Genomic DNA, 25,985 nt, shown 5'->3' with positions numbered 1-25,985 from the left:
ATGTGGACCGAGAACTCCCAGAAGTTCAAGCTGGATTTAGAAGAGGCAGAGGAACCAGAGACCAAATTGCAAACATGCGCTGGATTATGGAGAAAGCTAGAGAGTTCCAGAAAGACATCTACTTCTGCTTCATTGACTATGCAAAAGCCTTTGACTGTGTCGACCACAGCAAACTATAGCAAGTTCTTAAAGAAATGGGAGTGCCTGATCACCTCATCTGTCTCCTGAGAAATCTCTATGTGGGACAAGAAGCTACAGTTAGAACTGGATATGGAACAACTGATTGGTTCAAAATTGGGAAAGGAGTATGACAAGGCTGTATTTTGTCTCCGTGCTTATTTAAATTATTCAACTTATATGCAGAATTCATCATGCGAAAGGCTGGGCTGGATGAATCCCTAGCCGGAATTAAGATCGCCGGAAGAAATATCAACAACCTCAGATATGCAGATGACACAACCTTGATGGCAGAAAGTGAGGAGGAATTAAATAACCTTTTAATGAGGGTGAAAGAGGAGAGCTCAAAATATGGTCTGAAGCTCAGTATCAAAAAAACAAAGATCATGGCCACTGGTCCCATCACCTCCTGGCAAATAGAAGGGGAAGAAATGGAGGCAGTGAGAGATTTTACTTTCTTGGGCTCCATGATAACTGCAGATGGTGACAGCAGTCACGAAATTAAAAGATGCCTGCTCCTTGGGAGAAGGGCAATGACAGGCCTAGACAGCATCTTGAGAAGTAGAGATGTCACCTTGCCAACAAAGGTCCGTATAGTTAAAGCCATGGTTTTCCCAGTAGTGATGTATGGAAGTGAGAGCTAGACCATACATAGTCCAGTAGCACCTTAGGGTCTTGGGAGAAAAGCAATGAGAAACCTAGACAGCATCTTAAAAAGCAGAGACCTCACCTTGCCAACAAAGGTCTGTATAGTTAAAGCTCTGGTTTTCCCAGTAGTGATGTATGGAAGTGAAAGCTAGACCATAAGGAAGGCTGATCGCCAAAGAATGGATGCTCTGAATTATGGTGCTGGAGGAGACTCTGGAGAGTCCCATGGACTGCAAGAAGATCAAACCTCTCCATTCTGAAGGAAATCAGCCCTGAGTGCTCACTGGAAGGACAGATCGTGAAGCTGAGGCTCCAATACTTTGGCCACCTCATGAGAAGAGAAGACTCCCTGGAAAAGACCCTGATGCTGGGAAAGATGGAGGCCACAAGGAGAAGGGGACGACAGAGGGCAAGATGGTGGGACAGTGTTCTGGTCCAGGGGGTCACGAAGAGTCGGACACGACTAAACGAGTAAACAACAACATAGTAATGAAATAATGAAGGTAACATCTCACAATAGTGATTATTATTTTAGATGTAAGGTACCTTTTGATAGTGAGGGGGAGAGGGTGAATCTAGATTTCTGGTGGTGAATGATGTTGGAGCCTGCCGTTACAAGTGGCACTTCTTTAGGGTAAAATAAAGACGCAGAAAGCCAGTAATATTTCCATGATAAGAGAGAGCAACCCCTTCTGTCTGCCCTTCTCCGATTTATTCTCCTTTGTTCTGCCCAGCCGCATGGCCGTTTGCCAATCTCATGTTACCTCATCCGGTAAAGCTTTTATTGCCCCTTTACCATATAAGGTAATCATTGCCCAGAGGAATGTCAGGGGGCACCCTGCAGTATTTACAAACCTCTGCCTCTGGCTTTATGACTCCCACAGAATGAGGATTAGGGCTGAGCGATATATTGATCTCATCCTATACTGGTTTCTAGACTACATTGTGATAACCTTTCAAAAACAATGGATATGGCAATACACCACAGATCACAGTGTGTGTTTCTGTGATGCCCTTTTGCCTGGAAGCAGCCGGCAGAAAGGTTTGCTTTGTGAAGTCCCTGAATATGCTGAGTTGCTGACTAACCTCCCAGACGACAGGAAGCGAAAGACACACCTCCATTGCCCTGTGTCCTTCCATCCTCTTTCCTCCCTTGCTCCCTTCTGCCGGTTTGTGTGCCTGACTTAGATATCCTGCATGCTGTATTTTTTTTTACTGCTGAAACCGGATTTGCTCTCAGGAGCTACGTTTTGTGCCTCACTGGGGACTCAGTGAGAACTGTATGCTTTGAAAGCTCAGTAAACTATTCCTGAAGAAGTCCTGCTGCCTCTGTGTGTGTTTTTGACCTCAGTGTGGGACTTGCTCTACACGTGGCCACTACCCTGCTGCTACTTGGCCCATGCCCTGGAGTTGCTCTACTCAAGCATGCAAGACGGTTTTTGCACCAAACTCTGTCATCCCCCCACCGCATGATCTCCAAGCACTGCTTCTTCACCAGAAATTCATCCCTGCCTCCTAAGCATTCTGAAGAAAACTTATAATACTGTGAGTTAATGGGAGATTTCCCCCCAAGCCTAATTGCAAGAGGGGAACGGAGGGGCTGCAGGGACCAGGGAAGTCTCCTGATGGGCCCATCTTCACTCTTGAACCCCATGGGGCAACCCCAGAGCTCCTGCTTTTTCTGGGGTTTGGGGAAGGTAGTGCTTTTCCATAGTCCCTGAAGTTTTGATTCAATCATGCTACTCGGGAGTTTTCCTACCAGAGGACCACAGTTCATATTACCAACATACTGATTTTACTGCTGTGGCTGCTGTTGCCAGCTGGGGAAGAAGGTGTCCACAAGGGAAGAAAGCTCAGAGCCCAGGGTCTGGGATGGCGATGAGCAGATAGAGGGAGAAAGGGGAGCAGACCGGAAGGGGAGGTGTTGCAAGCTGAGGAGGAAACAGGGTTTGGTGAGCAGGAAGAGGCTGGGGCAGAGAGCAGTTTAGGCTCAGAGAGGGGAGAGGAGGGGGCCAGGCGACCCAGAGGAGGCCGGCTGCTGAAGCATCCAGGGAGACTCCCTCTCCTGCTGCGACCAGCTCCCCTCTCCCCTGGTCTCCCAGAGCACACACAGAAAGCCAGTTCAGACCCCATGAGCCTGTACATTATATTAATGGGCGTAGGGTTTTTTTGTCCCAACAGGCATCACTTTAATCTCATTGACAATGAACTGTATTTTCGGCCCATTCACCCCGTTTGGAGAGGTCCTTTTGGAGCTCCTTGCAATCTCTTTTTCTTTGAACAACCCTGGACAATTTGCTGCCATCAATTTGCTGCCTAACTCTAGATCAGTGTTTCCCAACCTTGTGCCTCCAGATGTTTTTGGCCTACAACTCCCATCATCCCTAGCTAGCAAGACCAGTGGTCAGGGATGATGGGAGTTGTAGGCCAAAAACATCTGGAGGCACAAGGTTGGGAAACACTGCTCTAGATCATTTATGAACAAGTTGAAAAGCCACAGGTCCCAATACTGATCTTGAGGGGACTCCGCTTCTGCTCCTCTCCATTCAGAGTACTGTCCCTTCATTAATACGTGTTCCCCCCTCCCTCCTTCCTTCTGCGCAGTGAAGGGAACCCTGCAGAAAAGTTCTGGGGTGAATTTTGCTTCCCCACACATCCAACACTGGTCAGCATTCAGGGAAATGGAAGAGGAAAGCTGGCCACAATCCAAGAGACTGAGGTCAGCAGAAAACGAAGCAAAGCCTACTCCAAGGGAAACCTCTTCAGCTTCTAGCCTTTCTGATCCCACCATGGCTGAAGAAGAATTGCCCTTTGGGAACGGCACAGCTGAATGGAATCCCCACAATCGCTCCTGCTGGAGGAATAGGGGCATTGACCCCTATACTCAAAGGGGATGGCCAGTGATAAGGAAAATCCCGGGTTGAGAGGCTACTCAACAGCCCAGCTCGTTGGGGTGCAAGTCCCACCATGAGTCTATGAGGTCAGTGAAAGAAGGAAGTTCCAGCCAAGTACAGTGGTACCTCGAATTACAAACGGCTCATGTTACAAACGCTTCAGGTTACAAACTCCGCTAACCTTGAAGGGTTCCAGACCTCCGGAACGAATTAAGTTTGTAACTAGAGGTACCACTGTAATCTGGAGCATACCGGCGATCAGTAGACCACGATCTTTATTGTTGCACAAGAGATTCCCACACAGAGCAAGAACCCTGAGCCTGGGGTGACATCAACCTTTTTAACTCCCCCCCCCCTTCACCCAGAATACATTTTGAGCAGCATCCTCACTAGTATGTCACAAGTGGGGAGGGGTATCAAAGGGTTACACAAGTTCAGCAGTTCATCCTTCTATCAGGTACATCTCTGGACACCTCTCCAGTACCCACCACCCAGAGAACAATAAAACTATCCACATACATCCTTGCCCTCAGGGCTTCTCCTGAGATGGGCTTCCAGAACACCTGGCTTGGCCAGCTGCCTCTGTGGAAGTCTGTTGTCACCCCTTGGTCACTCCCTGGGTGGGGCGAAGTGTTCTTTCTCTCACGCTCAGGGGAATATGGCAGGAGGCCCTGTTCTTGCTGCCTACCTGACTATCCGCTTCCAGGGTCATGGAGGAGGGTGAAGCCTAAATTCACCTTAAAATGGCGTTGGAATGGGAAGAATTGGTTAAAGAATGGCTATTGTATGAATTTGCAAAGTTAGGTATCTTTCCCTGAGCTGTCAAGCTGAAAGGATACATTCAGACACAATCTTTGTAACATTGTAGCAACTTTAGGCAATCGAAACCAAAATGGCTACATTTAATATACTTTGCCCATAGTCTGAGCAGCAGGAGGGCGCTGAGACAATCGTGCAAAGGCTGAGCTGAAAGGCTGGTTTGCAGAGAGTTTCAGCCGTCTACGGATTTCCCCATTGGCTAGGTGTCAAAACATAGCACTCTTGATTGTTGAGCTTCAGTTATTGATAAATCCCATTCATAAAACACAGAGTCCATAAATCCCATTCATAAAATGCAGAGACCGTGTTTTCCTGTATTTATACGATGTGTGTGTGTTGTTCTTGTGCGACTGAGGGGAGAGGGGCTTTGGACCCAGGGGATAATGTCAGATGGTAAACACACGCACCCTTGTTATTTCCGTAACAGCAGGAAGGAATTCCCCCACTCTTGTCACATGCAGCTGGGCTCACTTGCCAGAGCCACCTGGAGGGCCTGACGGCAATAGCCATCATCCCTGACCACTGGTCTTGCTAGCTCAGGGTGATGGGAGCTGTAGTCCAAAAGCAGCTGAAGACCCAAGTTTGGGAAACCCTGTTCTCCCAGGTATCTGAAGAAGTGTGCATGCACACGAAAGCTCATACCAAGAACTAACTTAGTTGGTCTTTAAGGTGCTACTGGAAGGAATTATTTTCCTGTTCTCCCTGAAGGACAATGGGGGGTTCACTTGCATCAGAGCGTCAGGTGAGCCCTGCAGGATCAGACACATTTCTTCTAGGGACACGTTTCTGGGGTCCCCACGGTGCGCCCCAGCCTGGCTCCACTCGGCCAGGGCAGCTGGTTTTTGTTTCGCTGCAGGTGAGCCTGCCCCCTGCAATGTGGGGCTCTTAAAGGAACTTCGGGGGGGGGGGCGCGGAGGGGCTGCAGCGCCAAGACCTAAAACACGGAGGGATCTAAGCTCGTGGGGTGGGGAGGGGAGCATTTTGCAATGCAAACCTTGTAGGGGGACGGGACCCACTTGGCAGCTGGATCTCCGGGATCAGCCCCTCCCCCGCTCTCCTGTTCCCAGAAGGAAGAGGGGAGGGGGAAAACCTTCATCTCTCCCCCCCCCATTCTTTCCCTCCCCTCCCGGCACATCCTCCTCTCATCCCATCCCCACAACCCCAGATCCCGCCCCCAAACATCCCACCCCTTCCTCCTCCTCCTCCAATCCGGCTTCTGCTGAAGGAATGGGGGGGTGAGCCCCCTCCCACCCTGCCTGCTTCTCCCGGAAGTGGAGCTTCCTCTCCGGATTGCTGCTCTGCCCCGTAGCTCTGGGGGGGGGGCGCTAGGATGTTGCAGGAAAGGAGAATCGGGAGCGAGGAGAAAGAGGTAAAGGGGTCGTGGGGGGGGAGAAGAGGATCCAGAGACCCCCAGCTCCCCCAAGCGCCTTCCGTGGGGCCTGGATCCCGGCACGCGTGCTGCGAAGGGGGCTTTCCTCGCAGGGCGGACCCCTCACCCGTTTCCCAGGCTCCGCGTGTCCCATGAAAGGGTTAAGGGGCGCGAGAGACGCCTGGATAGAGACCCCCCTGTCCCTCCCTTGCTCCTGTTCGGTGGGGGCCTAGGATGGAGAGATGGGGCGCGCAGGGCGAGGTGTCAGTCGCGCTAGAGTGCAGGGGAAACTGCGGGAGAGAGGGGGGGAGGGAAGAGGAGCACTGGGGGGGGGGGAGAGATAGGAAGACCAGTTTGGGGGGGGGCGTCTCAATCGTGGCTTCTCCCTCCCGCCCAGGGATCCCTGAAAAGTGGGGGTCCAGTCCCCCCACCCCTTCCTTCCTGCAATCTCCCTCCTCTTCCCACCCCATAAGCCCCTGCCCTGTCCAGACACAGCGCTTCTGCCCAGTCCATTCCTTGGTCCCTTGGAGAGGAGAGGAAATCCCCAGAGGAAGAGGGGAGGGGGGAGGCCTTCTCAGAAGCGGCTCTTGGTTTCCGCAATCCCACCCAGGAAGCAGCCAGAAACCTTTTCCTCTCTCCCAGGCTTCCATCTTTAATGTCTTTTCCGCTGAGGATGAGGATAATGTACACCTGTCATCAGAAACAGGGGTGCAGAGTCCATGGAATGGCTCTCAGGGCTGATATAGAAGTTGCACCTCAAAAGCGTATCTGATCCTCTTATTCTTTGTAGCCAATGTCAAAGTGATTGACAAGTTGAGATACAATCCATCAGCATCTGATGACAGCGACTGCATGAATCTTCCCAGTCAAAGGACCCATTTTCATGATAGACAGTGCCTGGGGCTGGAGGCTCTACACACAGGGTGTGCCTGTGCAGGCCAAAGACTGCCAGTATTAGCACAGGTGAGGTGTGTGACCTCCCCAAATTTATAGACTGTATGTGAATGAGAGTTCGTGGGTGGGATTATAGTTTATGGCAACCCTGTGATTTTCTCCACCCATAACATTTCGTAAGCTAATATTGCAGTATGAATTCCAAAATAACTACAAAAAATCACAAGATGATAATAATAGTGCAGTGGTACCTCGGGTTAAGAACTGAATTCATTCTGCAGCTCCGTTCTTAATCTGAAACTGTTCTTAACCAGAAGCACCACTTTAGCTAATGGGGCCTCCTGCTGCCGCCGCGCGATTTCTGTTCTCATCCTGAAGCAAAGTTCTTAACAAAAGGTACTATTTCTGGGTTAGCAGAGTCTGTAACCTGAAGCGCCTGTAACCTGAGGTACCACTCTAGACGTTATAGTATTAGTATCTTCCCCCAGCCACTCTGGGCAGCTTACAGTACATATAGGTAAAGGTAAAGGGACCCCTGACCATTAGGTCCAGTCGTGGCCGACTCTGGGGTTGCAGCGCTCATCTCGCTTTAGTGGATGGATCCCGCTCGCTGTTTTGGGTTCCCCTTTAGCCCCGTGCAGCCTCTCCCTCCCGGGACCAAGGGTGGAAAAATGACCCCAGGAGGTGCAGGACATGTCTCCCACCAAAGGACCTACTGCTCCCCAACACCCCATGACATCTAGATTCAGGTAGGTAGCCGTGTTGGTCTGACACAGTTGAAATAAAAAATTAAAAAGTAGTCCAGTAGCACCTTAGGGACCAGCTAATTTTGTTCTAGGCTTTGGTGTGCATGCACACTTCTTCAGATACACTGACATGGATGTCACCAGACCCTTGTATATCGTGGGAGGGTGGGCTGGGGTTTTTCTCCGAAAGGTACTCCTACTACCATCTCACACTACCCTTCACTATATGAAGAAGTGTGCATGCACACGAAAGCTTATACCTAGAACAAACTTAGTTGGCCCCTAAGTTGCTGTTGTTGTTTTTTAGTCGATTAGTCGTGTCCGCCTCTTTGTGACCCCCTGGACCAGAGCACGCCAGGCACTCCTGTCTTCCACTGCCTCCCGCAGTTTGGTCAAACTCATGTTGGTAGCTTTGAGAACACTGTCCAACCATCTCGTCCTCCGTCGTCCCCTTCTCCTTGTGCCCTCCATCTTTCCCAACATCAGGGTCTTTTTCAGGGAGTCTTCTCTTCTCAGGACGTGGCCAAAGTCTTGGAGCCTCAGCTTCAGGATCTGTTCTTCCAGTGAGCACTCAGGGCTGAGTTCCTTCAGTATGGAGAGGTTTGATCTTCTTGCAGTCCATGGGACTCTCCAGAGTCTCCTCCAGCACCATAATTCAGAGCATCCATTCTTTGGCGATCAGCCTTCTTCCTTATGGTCTAGCTCTCACTTCCATACATCACTACTGGGAAAACCAGAGCTTTAACTATACAGACCTTTGTTGGCAAGGTGAGGTCTCTGCTTTTTAAGATGCTGTCTAGGTTTCTCATTGCTTTTCTCCCAAGACCCTAAGGTGCTACTGGACTATTTTTGTTAATTTTTTACTTCAACTGTGTCAGACCAATATGGCCACCTACCATGAAGTACAGTTATCTCCTTGCCTTGAATATCCTGCTTTTCAGTGCCAGATTAGGATAGTCCTCTGTCAGAAGACAAGCACAGGATCAGGCAGCACATCATCATTATAAAGAACCATTGGGGTGGGTGTTTCCGCCTGGGATTCCCATGTGCTTTCCTTCTGCTTCTCCTGCTCTCTCCATGCAATGTGAGGCACGTAGACAGAGGTCCAACTCCAAGAACAGGAGCTTCCCTGAGCACCCATTCAGCTGACCCCAAGCACCAAGCCTTGTCACTAGTTCTCTGACTGACCCAGACCACAGTCCCCAGAAAAGACATAGACCTGGGTCTCCCAAAATGGTCCATATGGACCTCCTGAGGTCAGTGAAACTGTGCAGGGGATTCATGAAGATCTAGAGGTGGAAACGGGGGCAAACACTTGATTTGAAAGGCATTCTCAGAGGACAACTGTATTCCAAGACCATGCTGTGTTATTAAAGATGATTGAGGTTTATGAAAGGTTGCTGATGCATTACTGCCATTTGACATCATAGCATTTTCATTTCCTAAAAATTGGGAACATGGGGAGGACATGGGAGAATGTAGGAGATGTTGAAATAAGAGAAAGTGCTAATGATGGGCCCTTTTTTTCTGTGTTCTCTTTCCTGAAGCCCAAACAGGATTTCCTTTCTGCCCACTCTGAAAAAGGTGACAGAGAAGACAGAATTGCAGGGGACAGGGCACCGTTCGTTTCATTAGGAATAGCCATTAAAATGTGTGAAATGTGGAATATGCTTCACTGAATGAACACACGTAGTTAACATCAACGAACAGAAAAATGAAAGAACCCATTTAAAGGTATGGAGTGTGGAAAGAGCTTCTCTTTCAATGCAAAACTTAGAACACACCAGTGGACTCACACAGAGAGAAAACTCACACAGAGAGAAAACTCACACAGAGAGTATGGGAAGAACTTCAGTCAGAGTGGAAACCTTAAATTGCACAAACGGACTCACACAGGGGGAAAACCATATGAATGTATGGAGTGTGGAAAGAAATTTAGTAATAGTGGAAACCTTGGAAGACATCTACGGGAACAAACAGGGGAGAAACTTTATAAATGTATTGAGTGTGGAAAGAGCTTTAGTGATAATGGAAAACTTAGAAGACATCAATGGACTCACACAGGGGAGAAACCATTTAAATGTATAAAGTGTGGAAACGTCTACAGTCAGAGTGGACACCTGAGAAGACATCAACGTACTCACACAGGGGAGAAACCATTTCAATGTATGGAGTGTGAAAAGAGCTTTAGTGATAGTGGAAGCCTTAGTAGACATCAACAGACTCACACAGGGGAGAAACCATTTAAATGTATGGAGTGTGGAAAGGGCTTCAGTCACAGTGGAAGTCTTAGAAGACATCAATGGATTCACACAGAGGAGAAACCATTTAAATGTATGGAGTGTGGAAAGGGCTTTAGTGATAGTGGAAGCCTTAGCAGACATCAACAGACTCACACAGGGATGAAACCTTTTAAATGTATGAAGTGTGGAAAGAGCTTCAGTTATAGTGGAAACCTTAGAAGACATCAACATGCTCACATCGGTAAGAAACAATTTCAATGTATGGAGTGCGGAAAGAGCTTTAGTGATAATGGAAAACTTAGAACACATCAACGGACTCACACGGAAGAAACCATTTAAAAGTATGGAGTAAATACTAAATGCTTCACTCAGAGTGGAAATCTTAGAAAACATCAGCAGACACACAAGGAAGAAACCATTTAAAGGTATGGACTGTAGAAGGAGCTTCAGTCAAAGTGGAAGCCTTGATTTATGTCAACAAACTCACACAAAGGAGAAACCATATAAATATCAGGAATGTAGATAGAGGTTCACTCTTAGTGGAAGTTCAGAATCACCAGACCTATGGACAGGAAGAACTTTAAGAGTTGAAACCCTTCAAACCATCAACAAACTCAGAGAGGAGAAGCAGTTTAAATGAAAAGATTGCAAAAAGTGCTTTATTTATAAGAGAGTGATCAAGGAACATCCCAGGACTCTCACATGGGAGAACCCATTTAGATGTATGGAGTGTGGGACATCTTCCTCTCAGAGTCCACTCTGAGCAATGATCTCAGCAGGAAATCATTCCGAAAAGCATGAGGTATATTTGATGTTCTGGTGTTTATATGTTAAACTGTATAATAATGAAATAATGAAGGCAACATCTCACAATCATGAGTATAATTTTAGATGAAAGTACCTTTGGGTTTTGCACCAAACTCTGTCACCCCCCCCCCCCACCGCATGATCTCCAAGTACTGCTTCTTCACCAGAACTTTATCGCTGCCTCCTGCGTGTTCTGAAGAAAACTTGAAATACTGAAATTGAATGGGAGATTTCCCCCCAAGCCTAATTTCAAGAGGGGGAAGGAGGGGCTGCAGGTAGCAGGGAAGTCTCCTGGGGGGGGCATCTTCACTTATGAACCCCATGGGGCAACCCCAGAGCTCCTGCTTATTCCAGGGTTTGGGAAAGAGTGTGTTTTTCCATAGTCCCAGAAGTTTTGCTTCAATCATGCTACTCGGGAGTTTTCCTACCAGATGACCACAGTGCTGTGGCTGTTGTTGTTGTCAAGGACTGGCTGGTGGGGGGGGGAGGCACCAGCTGGGGGACCCACAAGGGAAGAAGGCTCAGAGCCCAGGAACTGGTGGTGCGATGGCAATGAGCAGAAAGAGGGAAAAAGAGGAGCAGACCGGAAGGGGAGGTGCAGTATGACATTCCAAATTCTTTGTATATGTGTGTAATTTAAATCAATAAAGATTATTTTTAAAAACAAATCAATTTTTGGCCTGATCAAGCGTTGCTTCCTCTGGTTATCCCCGCTGGAACTCCAGTTCATTCCAGACCCTGGGGTCACTAGAGGACTGGTGGCTCCTCCTGGCAAATGGCCTGGTGCACGCTGGATCACCGGTCCTTCCTTGCCCCCCTTGAATCCGGCCAACCGAAGGTCCCATCTGGGGTGCCATCTGTTGTAAATAAAGCTGCCCTTCTTCCCTTATGGGGGACACAAGAGCCCTTTATAGAGTCCCTTGTAGGTTCTCCATCGGTAGGAGGAAAGAGCAGAGGCAACCAGAGACTATTGAGAAGCAAAGCAGCTAGTAAGCCTCATCTTGATTGATCTGTTGCAACAGGGTGCTCCCCTGAGGAGGACCCCCAACTAAGGTGTGCCTGCCCTTATATAGACATTTTAAATTCCCTGCCCTGGAGCTCCAGACCAGCCCTGCATTCATCACAGGAGGGGCGTAACCCAAGACCACCTACTACAAAAATCATACCTACATCACAGAAAAGGCAGTCTACAACAGAAATGTGAATGTTGTTGTTTTTCCTGTCTGCCAGGTTATCTGATAATGCCTTATCTGATTCCCTTTCCTGGTAGTCTGGTCGTACCTTTGAGATGGTGATTTCCCAATTCCTGAGACAATGGGAAGGTTCCCTCACCCCCTCCCTCCTTGCAGAGAAAACATTTGGTCAGTTTGGAAATGGTTTCAGGACGGTCTTCCTGAGCTGCTCCAGACATGTGGTTGACATGATGTATGTGCCTGGTTGGTACATTTATGAACATTTATTATATATATAAGACATTGTTATGGAAAATCTAGGTGTGAGGCTGCTCTGCCACCCAGCTCATCGGACTGAGTCTGCAGGTCCCTGCGGAACAAAAGGAGCGCAGCCAGAGACCGAAGCATTCATTCAGCATTCATTCATTCATTCATTCAACATTCTCCTTTCCCTTCCTGCCCCACAACAAACACTCTGTGAGGTGAGTGGGGCTGAGAGACTTCACAGAAGTGTGACTGGCCCAAGGTCACCCTGCAGCTGCATGTAGAGGTGCGGAGACACGAACCCGGTACCCCAGATTACGAGACTACCGCTCTTAACCACTACACCCCACTGGCTCTCGACAAGACACTCAGGTTACCACCCCAACTCCTCCCTCAACCCCTCCTCTGTGTGATGTGTCAATGATGTAGTCATGATGTAGTCTTGGGTTGTAGCATGGGGGATTCGGAGCTAATAAAAGTTGGGGTCTTCTGTTGTTGGGGGCTTCCATCTTGTTCCCCCTGGTGGCAGGTGGGAGTCCTGTGGCGACAGTCTTCCATCAAGACCTACTGGCTGCTCTTTTGCTCTGCTCTTCCTGGCTGGTCTCCTTGTTTCTGGTCCAAGGGATCCCTCAGATTTTGGAATCCGCTTCTGGCTCCCATTGTATCGGCTGCTTTGCTGAGCCTCTTGGCTGTTGTGCCTGGACGGGGCCTGTGTCCAGGGTCCTTGTCCTGGCCTGAGTCAGAGGCTGGGGTGGGGAGCTGGGATTGGGGGGGAGTCGTTTAGCTGCCCCCCCCCCGTTCCTGCTTTGAACAGCGCCAAGACCTAAAACACGGAGGGATCTAGGCTCGTGGGGTGGGGTGGGGAGGATGTTGCACTTGTGGGGGGGAGACCCCTCTTTGCAGCTGGATCTCCGGGATCAGCCCCTCCCCCGCTCTCCTGATCCACTAAAGAAAAGGGGAGGGGGGAAAGCTTCCTCTCCCCCCCCCAATTCTCTCCCTCCCCTCCCGGCACATCCTTCTCTCACCCCGCCCCCACAACCCCAGATCCCGCCCCCAAACATCCCACCCCTTCCTCCTCCTCCTCCAATCCGGCTTCTGCTGAAGGAATGGGGGGGTGAGCCCCCTCCCACCCTGCCGGCTTCTCCCGGAAGTGGAGCTTCCTCTCCGGATTGCTGCTCTGCCCCGTAGCTCTGGGGGGGGGGCGCTAGGATGTTGCAGGAAAGGAGAATCGGGGGGAGGGGGGAGAAAAGGACCCAGAGACCCCAAGCGCCTTCCGTGGGGCCTGGATCCCGGCACGCCTGCTGCCAAGGGGGCTTTCCTCGCAGGGGCGGAGGTGGGGCGCTGTTACGGCAAAATCTGGGTGCGAGGCTGCTCTGCCACCCAGCTCATCGGACTAAGTCCGTGGGTCCCTGCGGAGGAAAATGAGCTCAGCCGGAGACAGGAGCAAACTGCAGAAGATCCAAGTTTATTGCGCAACAGGTTCAAGGCAAGATTGAACAGTGAGAAAGGGGTGACATGAGTTTTTGAAACTCCCTCCATGTCCCAGAATACAGTGCAAAACACGTCATGAATACATTAAAGAGAGGTTTGGTTACACAGATTACATCATGAATATATTAAAGGGAGGTTGGGTTGCACAGATTAACATATGGAGGAGGGAGGGGGGAATATGCAGAGCTACACCGGATTAACATAAGGAGGAGGGAGGGGGGAATATGCAGAGCTGGAGATATGCACAGATAAACACTTCCTGGGGATGAGAAAACAATAGTCCCAAATATGCATAGTCTGCCACTGACATTGTCTGGAGGAAAGGCTGATCAGAGCAATTTGAAAGGATTAGGGTCTTGACACCTTGCTGGAGGGATTATGCTGGACAGGGGAGGTGTGATGGAGTCCTAGAGTAATTGAGCAAACTGGCACGCTGATTTTCTATGAATTTTATAGATTTTAGTCCCTTTCGACATTGACAATTGGAAATAAATTGATATATTGTAGCGAAGAAGAAGGTGAAGAAGACATGCCCCCCCTTTCCGTATCAGGCGCCCACCCACGAGGACCCCTGGCTCCGTTTCCCCCGCGCAGGCATCCCTGGGGCGCGGAGAAGCGGGCCAGGAAAGGGTTAAGGGGTGCGGGAGGCACCTGGATAGAGACCCCCCCTGTCCCTCCCCGGCTCGTCTTGGGGGGGCAATAGGGACGGACAGATAGCGAGGGGTGAGCCAAGGGGGCGTCTGGGTGCAGGGGAGACTCCGAGATGCGAGGGGGGCAAGGGCGGGGGGAGGAAGGGGCACCCCCGGGGCAAGGAAGCGCAGCATTGGTAGGGGGGGAGACAGCTGGGGGGCCGCCTTGGCTTCTCCCTCCCGCCCAGGAATCGAACCCCCCCTCAAGGCGACCAGAGAGGGACCCCTGGAAAGTGGGGGTCCTGTCGCCCCACCCCTTCCTTCCTGCAATCACCGTCCTCTTCCCACCCCATAAGCCCCTGCCCTGTCCAGACTCAGCCATTCTGCCCAGTCCAACCACTGGTCCCCTGGAGAGGAGAGGAAATCCCCAGAGGAAGAGGGGAGGGGGGAGGCCTTCTCAGAAGCAGCGCTTGGTTTCCGCAATCCCACCCAGGAAGCAGCCAGAAACCTTTTCCTCTCTCTCAGGCTTCCATCTTTAATGTCTTTTCCACTGAGGATGAGGATAATGTACACCTGTCATCAGAAACAGGGCTGCAGAGTCTATGGAATGGCTCTTAGGATTGATATGGAAGTTGCACCTCCAAAGCATTTCTGTTCCTCTTATTCTTTGTAGGTAATGTCAGAGTGACTGACAAGCTGAGATACAATCCATCAGCATCTGATGACAGCGACTGCACGAATCTTCCCAGTCAAAGGACCCATTTTCATGATAGACAGTGCCTGGGGCTGGAGGCTCTACACACCGGGTGTGCCTGTGTAGGCCAAAGACTGCCAGTATTAGCACAGGTGAGGTGTGTGACCTCCCCAAATTTACAGACTGTATGTGAATGAGAGTTCGTGGGTGGGATTATAGTTTACAGCAACCCTGTGATTTTCTCCACCCATAACATTTCGTAAGCTGATATTGCAGTACGAATTCCAAATTAACTACAAAAAATCACATGATAATAATAATAGTACAGTGGTACCTCGGGTTAAGAACTGAATTTGTTCTGCAATCTGGGACGCAAGTAAGGCAGTTATGAGAGGGTTTCTAATACAACAAAACACAATTAAGAAAAGGCTCTGGAATGAAAAGAAGGAGAAGATATTGGAGAAAATAAGAGAAGGAGAGAAAAAATTAAGATCTAGGCCTAAGTCGAAGGATGTGTTAAGAGAAGTGAAATTTTTCCAGGCGCAATATTCAAAATTGATAAACCAAGAGGTGGAATGGAAAATTAAACAAATGAAACAAAGATCCTTCGAATCGGCGAATAAGTGTGGGAAACTGCTAGCCTGGCAGTTGAAAAAGAGACAAAAGCTTAATACGGTTACAAATCTAGAGATCGAAGGGAGAATGGTTCAGAAACCCGAGGAAATCAGAAAGTGCTTCCAGAGGTACTTCAAAGAACTTTATACACAAGGGCCGCAAAAAGCCCCAGAGGTAGATCAATTTCTTAAAACTAATGGATTACAAAAAATACCCCTGGAAATGAGAACAAACCTGAACTGTAACATTACACTGCAAGAAATTGAAAGTGCCATTCAAAATCTTCAACTTGGCAAGTCTCCAGGCCCGGATGGCTTAACCTCCAAATACTATAAAGTTTTAAAGGACGATTTGATACAACCTTTGATGGAGGTTTGTAACCAGATAATGGAGGGAAGGAGGGCACCGGAAACGTGGAAAGAAGCTTTCATCACATTGATATAGTAAACAATGTGGTGACAGAGGAGTTTAATATTGAAAAAGGGACACGACAGGGGTGCCCTCTATCCCCCCTATTGTTTATTTCGGTTCTGGAGGTGTTGCTAAATATGATTAGAAAGGACCGGTTGGTTCAGGGAATCGAGGTCGGAGTGAAACAATATAAATTGAAAGCATTTGCAGACGACTTGGTATTAACACTTCAGGAACCAGTCTCCAGCACTAAAAGAGTGTTAGAATTAATTTCTGATTTTGGTCGGGTGGCGGGGTTTAAGTTAAATAAGCAAAAAACTAAGGTTTTAGCAAAAAATTTGACAGTTACAGAAACAGATGAGTTCTCCAAAGAAATGGAGCTGAATGTGGTTAAAAAGGTAAAATACCTAGGGGTGTACTTGACCTCCAAAAATTTGAATTTGTTTAAAGATAACTATGAGAAATGTTGGTCAGAAATTAAAAGAGACTTGGAAATATGGTCAAGATTGAAACTCTCCTTGTTAGGCCGAATAGCTGCTGTAAAGATGAATGTATTGCCGAAAATGTTATTTTTGTTTCAGGCCCTACAGATCGTGGACAAGGTGGAATGTTTTGGAAAGTGGCAGAGGGATATCTCTAAGTTCGTTTGGCAGGGCAAAAAGCCCCGAATAAAGTTTAAGATATTAACTGATGCGAAAGAAAGAGGGGGATTTGCCCTGCCAGACTTGAGGCTATATTATGAATCTGCAGCCTTCTGCTGGTTGAAAGATTGGATTTTATTGGAGAACACTGACGTCCTGGATCTGGAAGGGTTTGACAATGCGTTTGGGTGGCATGCATATTTGTGGTATGACAAGGTTAAAGTGCACAAATTGTTTAAAAACCATATTGTTAGAAGAGCAATTTGGAGGGTCTGGATAAAATACAAAGACTTATTGGAGAGTAAAACTCCGAGGTGGCTCTCACCGGTGGAGGCCAAGGCACGTAAGAGACCCAACATGGAGGCCCATTGGCCTAAATATTGGGAAATAATTGAAAAAACTGGAGACAATTGGAGGCTGCTAAGTTTGGAGAAATTGAAAACTAAGGTACGAGATTGGCTGCACTATGCGCAAATTCAAGAGGTATTTAAAATAGATAAAAAAGTTGGATTCCAGGTGGAAAAATCGAAACTGGAGATTGAATTGTTAGAGCCAAAAAGTAAGCTACTTTCGAGAATGTATAACTTGCTGCTTAAGTGGAATACACAGGATGAGACAGTCAAATCCGCCATGATAAAATGGGCTCAGGATGTGGGGCATAACATTATGTTTGCAGACTGGGAAAGGTTATGGAACACCGGTTTGAAATTCACGGCTTGCACTGCCTTGAAGGAAAATATTATGAAAATGGTATACCGGTGGTACATGACCCCAGTCAAGTTAGCCAAGATATATCATCTGTCTGACAACAAATGTTGGAAATGTGGAGAGGCGGAAGGGACATTCTTTCATCTCTGGTGGACCTGCCCGAAAGTGAAGGCCTTCTGGGAAATGATCCATAATGAACTAAAAAAGGTACTTAGATTTACCTTACCCAAGAAACCAGAGGCCTTCCTCCTGGGCATGGTGGATCAGAGAGTGCTTAAGAAGGACAGAACCTTTTTTATGTATGCTACCACAGCAGCAAGGATCCTGATTGCAAAATATTGGAAGACACAAGATTTGCCCACGCTGGAGGAATGGCAGTCGCAGTTGATGGACTATATGGAGCTGGCTGAAATGACTGGCAGAATCCGAGACGTGGGAGAAGAAACAACTGAGGAGGACTGGGAAAAGTTTAAGGACTATTTGAAAAAACATTATAAGCTGTATGAATGTTAAAAAATGCACCTTTCAGGAAATTCTAGCTTCAGCAAATGTAAGTTAATGAAATGAAAATTAAGACACAAGAATTCAGAGGTAAAATAATGAAATAACTTTATTGTGTTTAATATAAAACATATAAGAATTGAGCTACAGTAAAATTGAAAATAGGGAACATGATAAAATGGAAGTTACAATAAGTTTTGAAATAAGTTAACAAATTGCTGATGCTTTATAAGACAGAGAACGCAGGGTTCGGAGGATGTGGGGAAGTCCTATAGAATAGATGGAAAAAGAATATGGAAACTTGTTACTTATACCCTATCTTCTTATAACCACCCTTTATTCTTTTTTCTGTATTTCTAAAAAGCAATAAAAAATGTTTAAAAAAAAAAAAAAGAACTGAATTTGTTCTGCAGGTCCGTTCTTAACCTGAAACTGTTCTTAACCTGAAGCACCACTTTAGCTAATGGGGCCTCCTGCGATTTCTGTTCTCATCCTGAAGCAAAGTTCTTAACAAAAGGTACTATTTCTGGGTTAGCAGAGACTGTAACCTGAAGTGTCTGTAACACGAAGTACCACTGTAAAAGTTATAGTATTCGTCTTTTCCCCCCAGCCACTCTGGGCAGCTTAGAGTGCATATAGGTAAAGGTATAGGGACCCCTGACCCTTAGGTCCAGTTGTGGCAGACTCTGGGGTTACGGCGCTCATCTTGCTTTATTGGACGAGGGAGCCGGTGTGCAGCTTCCGGGTCATGTGGCCAGCATGACTAAGCTGCTTCTGGTGAACCAGAGCAGCGCACGGAAAGGCTGTTTACCTTCCCGACAGTACAGTACATATACAAGACAGTAAAACATCAAATGTTAAAAACCTCCTGATACAGCTGTCTTCTAAATGTCAGATGGTTGCCTGTTTCCTTGCCCTCGGAAGGGAGGGCATTCCATGGGGCAGGAGGCCCTCTGCCTGGTTCCCTGGAACTTCACTTCTAACAGCAAGGGAACCAGCAGAAGACCCTCGGAGGCAGACCTCCCTGTCCAGACTGAGTGATGGGGGTGGAGATGCTCCTTCAGGTCCACAGGGCCAAGGCTGATGAGGGCTTGAGGTTGCAGATCTGGCTCCTCCATAATGATCGATGTATAGTTAGCAGAGTAGGAGAAAACACTCAGAGGCAGGGGAAAAAATCAGCTGAGAAATTTATTACTGAAGACAGATAAGCATAACAGGACCCAAAAAATAGCAAAAATGTAACTCACAGTAAAACCCTGACTTAGCAAACCAAAACAGCACTCAAGTAAAAAACAGACAAGCAGAGTAGAGTAATATCAGAATAGGAAGTGGGAGCAGGAGCATTTCAATACTGTAATTCATATATAATTCAATGTCAGAGTAACCCTGGGACTAGATAACAAGCCTCCAGGTTGACGTGCCCCCTCTGCCCTTCACGTTCCTCTTCCGCATGGGCAGAATCTGCCTTCTGGACTGTGGGATTCACGGTTGTTCTCCTCCTCTCCATCCACCAGGGATTGACTTCAGGTGCAGCAGAATTCCCCAGCCCCCCAAGGATTTGAGACCCATCAGCTTTCCTCACCTGGGTTAGCCGGCCGGTTGAAGCCGTTCCTTGAACCCCTGTTGCATGCTGACAGCTTCTGGAAGCCACAGGTGAGAGCTGAGTGCAGGGTGGGGACCAAGGTTGGAAAAATGACCCCAGGAGGTGCAGGACATGTCTCCCACCAAAGGAACTACTGCTCCCCAACACCCCATGACATCTAGATTCAGGTAGGTAGCCGTGTTGGTCTGACACAGTTGAAATAAAAAATTAAAAAATACTCCAGTAGCACCTAAGAGACCAACTATGATTGTTCTAGGTATAAGCTTTGGTGTGCATGCACACTTCTTCAGATACACTGAAACAGATGTCACCAGACCCTTGTATATCGTGGGAGGGTGGGCTGGGGTTTTTCTCACAAAGGTACTCCTACTACCATCTCCCACTACCCTCCACTATATGAAGAAGTTTGCAAGCACACGAAAGCTTATACCTAGAACAAACATAGTTGGTCCCTAAGTTGCTGTTGTTGTTTTTTAGTCGATTAGTCGTGTCCGCCTCTTCGTGACCCCATGGACCAGAGCATGCCAGGCACTTCTGTCTTCCACTGCATCCCGCAGTTTGGTCAAACTTATGCTGGTAGCTTCGAAAACACTATCCAACCATCTCATCCTCTGTCGTCCCCTTCTCCTTGTGCCCTCCATCTTCCCAACATTAGGATCTTTTCCAGAGACTTCCGGAGGCGGCGCGAACGGTAATGGCTGCCCTCTTCTAACTAGGAGAGGGAAGCTCCGTTGAAACGGGTCGTCCGCTACGGCGAAGCGGAGACCCACACCAGAAAACCGCAGGCGGCAGAAGCCTGAGGTCCTGGGACCCGGCGGGCGCCAGGAGCTGCCCCCAAAACGTTGAAGGAACCCCGTAAGGGGCTCCGGATCGAGGAGGGGGTAGCGGCGCTGAGGGTCGCTCCGCAGTCAACGGAGCGAAGCCACGAAGCTGTTGCCGGTGAGCGCTGACCTTTCTTCCTGGAATCTACGTTTCGGAAAGCAACAATCCGTGAGTAATAAGGACTTTCAAAAATTTTAAAGTTTTAAAAAGCAACGGAATTTGGCTGAAAGCGGATTGACGAAGAAAAGGAAGTCCGTCTTCCGCTGCTACTATACTTCAAAGCAAAGAGCAGGAGGAGTGGAGGCAGAGAGTGAACTTTTAACCTAATGGATCTGAGCACCCATTGAACCTCCTTTGAAGCAGAATAGGACTGTAAGCATTGGATTTTGCGTTTCTAATTTGGACTGTGACATCTTCTTCTATTGGAATTACAACTTAAGTTAAAAACCCAGGTGCTGGAACTGCCTGAGTAACTGTAGCAGTCAGCCTGCAGATTTGGATACTTTGAATTTAAACTTGGAAACAATCTGAGGGGGTCTGGAATTGCTACTTTGAGGCATCATTTGGAATACCAGCAAGCACTATTTAAGACATTGTGTTCATTTAATACCAACTCTGCTAAAATTTACTATTTGAAGGTTCCTGGACATTAATTTTGATTTTATGAACTTTATTGGAATTGATCTCTTCCCGAAAGACTTTTTAAGCTCCCCCTAGAGGTTTTGGAATTTACAGCAGTGGCATTGTTTTACTTTCTCTTTCCCGGCCTCCTGTTTGACTGTTACCATCTGGGCCGTCTCTTTCCCATGGGAAACAACTCAGCCTGACCTTGACTTTTAGATAACTTTGGAATGAGTGGTGCAAGAAAAAAGGAGCCTAAAGAAAAGGAGCCCAAAGAAAAGGAATATAGAGTAAGAACTAGACAAACAACCTTAGCCACAGCCTTACAGCCACGTAGATCGTCTGTGCCTATTTTACTTTCTGAGGAAGAAGCTGCATCCCTGCCAAGGGCAGGAGAAGGAGAAACTGAGGAATTACAATTGGAAGATATGGCCTCTGGAACAACTGTTTCTATCTTAGAGAAAATCTATGAAAAATTGGAATCTTTGGATAAGAGAGTTGAATCCTTGGATAAAAAAGCTGATGAGCAAACATTTAAAATCGACCAAAACACAGAATGTCTAAATAGATTAACTGGACAAGTGGCACAGAATGCACAAGCAATTGGAGAATTGAAGGAGGCTACAGGTGAAAATCGGAAATTGGCTGAAGATACCAGCCAAAGACTTGGAAAGCTAGAAAAAGAGGTGAGACCACTCAGTAAACAAGTAGGAGAACACCAGACCTACCTTTCTATGATTGAATTACGGAACAGGGAGACTAATTTAAGGATAAGGTCGGTCCCAGAAGTGGAAGAAGACAACTTAGCTGAGTTTCTGACCAAAATATTTTCCAAGTTCTGGAACTTAGAAGAAAAAGACTTTAAAATTGTATCAGCTTTCAGGCTTGGAAGACTTACAAAGAAAGACAAACCCAGAGACTGCTTGATAACATTGAGATCAAAGGAGGAAAGGGACAAGATTCTGGGCCTGCATTACGGAAAGTCACTGGTCATTTTGGACAAAAGAATTGAAATTTACAAGGACATTCCTAAACAACTTTTGGATCTTAGATCTGAGTATTTGGAACTAGCAAGACTGCTGAGGAGCAACTCAATCATCTTCAGGTGGGACTTTCCTCAAGGACTATCTTTTACTTTCAGAGGGAAGAAGATTAAAATTAGAACATTGGAAGATAGAGATAAATTTCTAAACGTGTACGGAGAGGACCTTCAAAAAGGACTTGAATTACCCTCAGGGCCTGGAGCACCAGAGGCACCGGCACCCTTGGATTCTGAAGACCCAGCGAACAAGGTACCACCCCCAGAAAAATAACCAGATTTATTCAGGATGTCTCTGCAACTGTTGAGTTGGAACATAAATGGCTGTAATATTCCGGAAAAAAGGAGGAAAATTTTTCATATATTAAAAAAGGAACAATTGGACATTATTTGCCTACAAGAAACACATGTGACTAGGCTCCATAGAAAAGTGTTAATAAACAAAAGACTTGGTCAGGAATTTATATCCTCAGACACAGTAAAGAAGAGAGGCGTGGTGATTTATGCAAAAGAGAGCCTGTCACCTAAATTTCTATTTAAAGATGAACATGGAAGAATTTTGGCAATCGAAATACAACACCAAGGAGAGAAGATTCTGCTATTAGGAATTTATGCACCAAATGAAGGAAAATCGGAATTTTATAAGAAGTTGCATGAGACTATGCTGGAGTATCTGGACTATGACAACATCATTATGATGGGAGACATGAATGGAGTCGTATCAACTTACATGGATAAGTCACAAAGCCAAAATGTTACGAAAGATGGCAGACTACCAAAGACCTTTTTTGAAATGACAGACAATATGGACTGGATTGACATTTGGAGAACGAAGAACCCCTTGGGAAAAGAAGGAACATTCTTCTCTGAAGCCCAGCTGACTTGGACAAGAATCGACCAAATATGGATAACTAGAGGTCTGGCACCCAAGGTCAGGAAAGTGGAAATCTGCCCAAAGACCTGCTCCGACCATAATGCACTGAAAATGGACATGACACTATTACCAACTGGTTCCTTTAGATGGAAGATGAATGACAATTTGTTTAGAGATCAGGAGATTATTAAGAAGGCCCAAAAAGTTTTGAAGGACTACTTTGAGATAAACATGAGCACTACGGTGGAAAAAAGAATTATTTGGGACGCAAGCAAGGCCGTGATGAGGGGGTTCTTGATACAACAGAATGCTGTAAAAAAAAGAACACAAAATGAGAGGAAAGACAAGATCTTGGAGAAAATTAAAGAGTTAGAGAAGAAGTTAAGATCGAATCCGAAGTCACAGCCGATTCTGAGAGAAATTAAACTCCATCAGGCACAATATTCTAAACTGATGAACCAGGAAATAGAATGGAAGATCAAACTAATGAAACAAAAAACTTTTGAATCAACAAATAAATGTGGGAAACTGCTGGTTTGGCAGTTGAAGAAGAGACAAAAGTTAAATGTAGTAACAAATTTGGAAATTGAAGGAAGAAACATTCAGAACCCCGTGGAGATTAGAAAGTGTTTTCAGAAATATTTCAAAAAATTATATACTCAAGGGCCGCAGGATGAGGCTGAGATTAAACAATTTTTGGGGAAAAATGGACTTTAAAAACTTTCACAAGAAAATAGATTACTCCTGAACAGCAAAATAACACGACAAGAGATTGAACAAGCCATTCAGAACATGAAATTGGGCAAATCTCCAGGGCCGGACGGCCTGACCTCCAAGTATTATAAGACATTAAAAGATTATTTGATACAACCATTGATGGAGGTCAGTAACGAAATTATGGAGGGAAAGAAGGCACCGGAATCGTGGAAGGAAGCTTTCATCACATTGATACCAAAATCGGAAATTGAGAAGACACAACTCAAGAACTATCGTCCCATCTCCCTTTTAAATGTGGATTATAAAATATTCGCAGATATTTTGGCAAGCAGACTTAAAAGAGTTTTAAATGAAGTAATTCATAAAGACCAGGCAGGCTTTCTCCCAGGTAGACATATGTTTGCCAACACAAGGAACATCATTGACATTCTGGAACTTTTGCAAACAAACATAAACACAAAAGCAGTGTTAATCTTTATAGATGCGGAGAAGGCCTTTGATAATATCTCTTGGAAATTTATGAAGGGAAATTTAAAAGAAATGGGAGTGGGACGGGGTTTTGAGAATGGGATTGATGCAATATACTCAGAACAGAAGGCAAAATTGATAGTTAACAATGTGGTTACAGAAGAGTTTAAAATTGAAAAAGGTACACGACAAGGCTGCCCGATTTCCCCTCTGTTATTTATTTCGGTCCTGGAGGTGCTCTTGAATAGGATTAGAGGGGACCGGTTGGTGCAAGGGATTCAGGTCGGAGCGAAACAATATAAACTTAAAGCTTTTGCAGATGACCTAGTCTTGACTTTGCAGGAGCCAGAATCTAGTACAAAAAGAGTATTACAACTGATTCAAGACTTTGGTCGGGTGGCGGGATTCAAACTAAATAAACAGAAAACCAAGGCGTTGGGGAAAAACTTGACAGATACAGAGTCAGAACGGTTTCAGAGAGAAACAGAACTAACTGTGGTTAAAAAAGTAAAGTACCTAGGGGTAAACATAACAGCAAAAAATCTGAGTCTATTTAAGGATAATTATGAAAAATGTTGGTCTGAAATTAAGAGAGACTTGGACAGTTGGACAAAATTGAAGCTTTCTTTGTTAGGCCGAATTGCTGCTATTAAGATGAATGTATTGCCAAAGATGTTGTTTTTGTTTCAAGCATTGCAAATTGTGGACAAGACGGAGTGTTTCCGGAAGTGGCAGAGAGATATTTCTAAATTTGTCTGGCAGGGCAAAAAGCCCAGAATTAAGTTTAAGATATTAACTGATGCGAAAGAAAGAGGGGGCTTCGCCCTGCCAGACTTAAAACTGTACTATGAAGCCGCAGCTTTCTGCTGGCTAAAAGACTGGCTACTTCTTGAAGAGACTGATGTGTTGGACTTGGAAGGTTTTAACAATGCTTTTGGCTGGCATGCATACTTATGGTATGACAAAGTCAAGATCAATAAGGCCTTTAAGAACCATATTGTCAGGAAAGCAGTATTTAATGTCTGGACAAAATACAAAGACTTATTGGAAAACAAAACTCCGAGGTGGCTGTCCCCTCTGGAAGCCAAGGCCTGAAAAAGACCCAATATGGAGGCCAAATGGCCAAAATATTGGGAAATATTAGAAAAAGACGGTGACAATTGGAAATTGCAGAGTTTGGAGAAAATGGAGGGTAAAGTGCGAGACTGGTTACATTACGCCCAGATTAAAGAAGTTTTTAAAAATGACAAAAAACTAGGGTTCCAGGTGGAGAAATCGAAGTTGGAGACAGAATTGTTAGAACCAAAGACTAAGGTACTATCAAGAATGTATAACTTGCTGTTAAAATGGAACACACAAGACGAAATGGTTAAATCTGCTATGATAAAATGGGCACAGGATATTGGGCATAACATTATGTTTGAGGACTGGGAAAGGTTGTGGACCACTGGGCTGAACTTCACAGCATGTAATGCTTTGAAGGAAAATGTAATGAAAATGATATACAGATGGTACATGACCCCAGTTAAACTTGCCAAAATATACCATTCGTCTGATAATAAATGTTGGAAATGTAAAGAAAATGAAGGAACATTCTTTCACCTCTGGTGGACTTGCCCTAAAGTGAAGGCCTTCTGGGAAATGATATATAATGAGTTGAAAAAGGTATTTAAGTATACCTTCACTAAGAAACCAGAGGCCTTCCTCCTGGGTATTGTCGGCCAGAAGGTGTCAAAGAAGGACCGAACATTTTTTATGTACGCAACAACAGCAGCAAGGATACTCATTGCCAAGAATTGGAAGACTCAAGATCTACCCACACTGGAAGAATGGCAGATGCAGCTGATAGACTATATGCAACTGGCAGAGATGACCGGCAGAATCCGAGACCTGGGAGAAGAAAGGATTGAAGAAGATTGGAAGAAATTTAAAATTTACTTACAAAAATATTGTAATTTGATTGAATGTTAAGAAGGATGCTTGATCATAAATAATTGGCCACCACTAAACTAGATTGGAATTAGATGATAAGTGAGATTAAGGAAAAGACAAACCCTTTGGGAGAACTATTAGATTATATTCCAAACAAAGTGCTTGATTAACCTGGAGGTAGGCTGT

At 46.2% G+C, this 25,985-nt stretch overlaps 3 protein-coding genes and 1 long non-coding RNA gene across 12 annotated transcripts in view; 2 read left to right on the top strand and 2 right to left on the bottom strand.

Annotated features, from left to right (window-relative positions):
- The window catches only part of LOC310826004 (uncharacterized protein), a 65,455-nt gene that overhangs the window by 12,850 nt on the left and 26,620 nt on the right, over positions 1-25,985 (top strand). The window lies entirely within an intron of this gene.
- The window catches only part of LOC310825835 (uncharacterized protein), a gene marked incomplete at its 3' end in the record, with an annotated part of 63,158 nt that overhangs the window by 21,779 nt on the left and 15,394 nt on the right, over positions 1-25,985 (bottom strand). The gene's annotated exons all lie outside the window — the stretch shown is intronic.
- Positions 1-25,985, top strand: part of LOC310826044 (uncharacterized protein) — a 160,119-nt gene that overhangs the window by 129,050 nt on the left and 5,084 nt on the right. For 2 of the 7 annotated variants that reach the window (XM_083700517.1, XM_083700515.1), the window contains exons 4-5: positions 14,827-14,999; positions 19,238-19,376. The exons of 1 other annotated variant lie outside the window; for it this stretch is intronic. The gene's annotated coding sequence lies outside the window, so the exon portion shown is untranslated. 4 more of the 7 variants (XM_083700516.1, XM_083700518.1, XM_083700519.1 and 1 more) reach the window with 4 other exon arrangements.
- Positions 11,194-12,180, bottom strand: LOC310826308. The gene is made up of 2 exons (XR_014555723.1): positions 12,031-12,180; positions 11,194-11,868 (listed from the first exon to the last, which is right to left on the bottom strand). It is a non-coding gene; the product is annotated as an uncharacterized lncRNA (long non-coding RNA).

Source organism: Podarcis gaigeae, assembly GCF_964106915.1.
Source record: "Podarcis gaigeae genome assembly, chromosome: 10".
NCBI lineage: Eukaryota > Metazoa > Chordata > Lepidosauria > Squamata > Lacertidae > Podarcis > Podarcis gaigeae.
This window is presented reverse-complemented; position numbering and strand designations above follow the sequence as displayed.